The sequence below is a fragment of the Pinus tabuliformis genome, chromosome 1_1 (assembly GCF_031772625.1).
Source record: "Pinus tabuliformis cultivar Carrire ecotype Pingquan chromosome 1_1, CPIR1, whole genome shotgun sequence".
NCBI lineage: Eukaryota > Viridiplantae > Streptophyta > Pinopsida > Pinales > Pinaceae > Pinus > Pinus tabuliformis.
In genome coordinates this window covers 399,686,821-399,690,773 of record NC_142297.1, presented here as the reverse complement: position 1 = coordinate 399,690,773, position 3,953 = coordinate 399,686,821, and the positions used below count along the sequence as shown (strand labels likewise).

Below are 3,953 nucleotides of genomic sequence, written 5' to 3'. Positions count from 1 at the left end.
GATTTGACTCGTTGGTGTCAATTAGGTGGTCTATGGACCTTCGTTGCTCTTCACGGTGCTTTCGGTCTAATAGGTTTCATGTTACGTCAATTTGAACTTGCTCGATCTGTACAATTGCGACCTTATAATGCAATTGCATTCTCTGCTCCAATTGCTGTCTTTGTTTCTGTATTTTTGATCTATCCATTGGGACAGTCCGGTTGTTTTTTCGCACCTAGTTTTGGTGTAGCAGCTATTTTCCGTTTTATCCTCTTCTTTCAAGGTTTTCATAATTGGACCTTGAATCCATTTCATATGATGGGAGTTGCCGGAGTATTGGGTGCTGCTCTTCTATGCGCTATTCATGGTGCTACCGTGGAAAATACTTTATTTGAAGATGGTGATGGTGCAAATACGTTCCGTGCTTTTAACCGACTCAAGCCGAAGAGACTTATTCCATGGTCACTGCTAACCGCTTCTGGTCCCAGATTTTTGGGGTTGCTTTTTCCAATAAACGTTGGTTACATTTCTTCATGTTATTTGTGCCAGTGACCGGTTTATGGATGAGTGCCATTGGAGTAGTTGGTCTAGCTCTAAACTTACGTGCCTATGATTTTGTTTCCCAGGAGATCCGTGCAGCAGAAGATCCTGAATCTGAGACTTTCTACACAAAAAATATTCTCCTGAACGAAGGTATTCGTGCTTGGATGGCGGCTCAAGATCAGCCTCATGAAAACCTTATATTCCCTGAGGAGGTCCTACCCGTGGAAACGCTCTTTAATGGAACTATAGCTTTAGCTGGTCGTGATCAAGAAACCACTGGTTTCGCTTGGTGGGCCGGTAATGCCCGACTTATCAATTTGTCGGGTAAATTGCTTGGGGCTCACGTGGCTCATGCCGGATTAATTGTATTCTGGGCGGAGCAATGAACCTATTCGAAGTGGCTCATTCGTACCGGAAAAACCTATGTATGAACAAGGATTGATTCTGCTTCCCCATCTAGCTACTCTAGGATGGGGAGTCGGTCCTGGTGGGGAAATCGTGGACACTTTTCCATATTTTGTATCTGGGGTACTTCACTTAATTTCTTCTGCGGTTTTAGGTTTTGGTGGTATTTATCATGCACTCATAGGACCCGAAACTTTAGAAGAATCTTTTCCATTCTTTGGCTATGTATGGAAAGATAGAAACAAAATGACCACAATTTTGGGTATTCACCTAATCTTGCTAGGTGTTGGTGCTTTTCTTCCAGTGCTAAAGCTTTGTATTTTGGAGGTGTATATGATACTTGGGCTCCCGGCGGTGGAGATGTAAGAAAAATTACGAACCCGACACTTAACCCAAGTGCTATATTTGGTTATTTACTGAAATCTCCTTTCGGAGGAGAAGGATGGATCGTTAGCGTGGACAATCTAGAAGATGTAATTGGAGGACATGTATGGTTAGGTTCCATTTGTATCTTCGGTGGTATCTGGCATATCTTAACCAAACCTTTTGCATGGGCTCGCCGTGCATTCGTATGGTCCGGAGAAGCTTATTTGTCCTATAGTTTAGCGGCTCTATCCCTCTTTGGTTTTATTGCTTGTTGTTTTGTTTGGTTCAACAATACCGTTTATCCCAGTGAATTTTATGGGCCCACCGGCCAGAAGCCTCTCAAGCTCAAGCGTTTACTTTTTTAGTTAGAGACCAACGTCTTGGAGCTAGTGTGGGGTCTGCCCAAGGACCTACTGGTTTAGGTAAATACCTTATGCGTTCTCCGACTGGAGAAATTATCTTTGGAGGGGAAACGATGCGTTTTTGGGATCTCCGTGCTCCTTGGTTGGAACCCCTAAGGGCCCTAATGGTTTGGATCTGAGCAAGTTGAGAAAAGACATACAGCCTTGGCAGGAACGACGTTCAGCAGAATATATGACTCATGCTCCTTTAGGTTCTTTAAATTCTGTGGGTGGTGTAGCTACCGAAATCAATGCGGTGAATTATGTCTCTCCCCGAAGTTGGTTATCCACCTCCCATTTCGTTCTAGGATTTTTCTTCTTCGTAGGTCATTTGTGGCATGCGGGAAGGGCTCGTGCAGCTGCAGCAGGATTTGAGAAAGGGATTGATCGTGATTTCGAACCTGTCCTTTCCATGACTCCTCTTAACTGAAACAATAGATCAAACCAGATGGAAGAAAAATCGATTCAATTTCATTACATCTATCTCCCATATCGGCGGGATAGGAGTCTTTTCAAATACTCTTTTTCCAACTGGATCCTTGTAGCTCGGCTATATACAGCCGAGCTATTCTCTTTTTTTTTTTTATTGGACCGGTAAATGCAATTGTTGAAAAACAAAAGGAGAGAGAGGGATTCGAACCCTCGATAGTTTTTTTATCTATACGGTTTTCAAGACTGGAGCCATTAACCACTCGGCCATCTCTCCCGGGGACAACTTCTATTCTACCCCTTCGTATAATCCCTAACTATAAGCATAAAGTCGGGTCGATACCAACTATACCTGTGACATATGATGATTTTTCATCATCTGGAATGGAAAAAAAAGAAACGAATTTCCCTCTCCTCTCACACTCAAATATCAAATTGAAAAAGTTTGAAAGCTCGATCAATTTATGGTCAAATCCTTTCCATAGTGCATTTGATCAGAATTGAAAATTGGGGATCGGATGGTATAGTCTATTCAATCTGTTGGGAGCTTGTAAGATCACAACCATGACTATTGCTTTCCAATCGGCTGTGTTTGCATTAATTGCTATTTCATTTTTACTAGTGATTGGTGTACCTGTTGCACTTGCCTCTCCCGATGGTTGGTCAAGTAGCAAAAATGTTGTATTTTCGGGTGTATCATTATGGATCGGATCAGTCCTTTTTGTAGGTATCCTTAATTCTTTCATATCTTAGATATGTTCTAGATGTTTTAGGTTCACACTCCCTCCCCCTCCTCCCGGAGGGCTTTATAGCTTTTCTGAAGGGCCTTTTACTTCAGGCCCAAGGAGGAGGGGTTTTCCATATCCGTAATTGAATTAATAATTGGACCATTCAAAAATGGTATCTACTTACGAATGGGATTGAACATATATGTATTTTCCATTTCAATTATATGAATATCTATATATTCATATAATTGAAATGCGGGTATGGTTGAATGGTAAAATTTCTCTTTGCCAAGGAGAAGATGCGGGTTCGATCCCCGCTACCCCGCCCTTCACATGGAATATGAAAAAGAATAGTTCATGTATTGATCGTTTCTTTTCCTCACTTATAATTCAATTATAAATTGATAAGTGAGAGAGCAATCCTTTCCGGACCAAAATACTTCGTATGTTCTGGTCTTGCGGAGACAGGATTTGAACCCGTGACCTCAAGGTTATGAGCCTTGCGAGCTACCAGACTACTCTACTCCGCACCATTGATTTATATCATAATCAGAATGGGTACACAAAACAATAATGGGATATAGTACCCCTATCCCTATATAGGGATAGGGGTACTATATCCCATTATCACAAGAAACTTCAATTACTTTTTTCTTTTCCTACCAACTCGATTTTTTTATCCCGGGCAATAAACATGCGTGGGCCATCTCACGGAGTATGTGTCCGGACAATCCAAAGTCTCGATAGTTGGCTCTAGGTCTTCCAGTCGAAGAACAACGTCGATGGAGACGTGTAGGTGCACTATTACGTGGTGAAGAATGCAATTTTCTATGAATTTCCCATTTGTCATCCAATGATGACACTTTGCTTTTTTCCTCCAAAGATTGACGAATTAAATGATATTTCCGTTCCAGTGCTTGTCTCTTCTTCTCTCTCTGAATGAGACTCTTTCTCACCATAATAGTTCAGTTGGTACTATTACCTACCAGGAATCAAAATATAGATCAGATTTTAGATGGAGTAATATTATGTTGATTACTTTTTCTCTGTGGGGTATTGTCATTGATACAATGACAATACCCCACAGAGAAATTGATGAAGA

General features: G+C 41.4%; 1 non-coding gene across 1 annotated transcript; it reads right to left on the bottom strand.

Annotated features, from left to right (window-relative positions):
- Positions 1–3,307: 3,307 nt before the first annotated feature.
- Positions 3,308–3,381, bottom strand: TRNAM-CAU (transfer RNA methionine (anticodon CAU)). Its single transcript has one exon. It is a non-coding gene; the product is annotated as a tRNA-Met (tRNA).
- Positions 3,382–3,953: the final 572 nt, after the last annotated feature.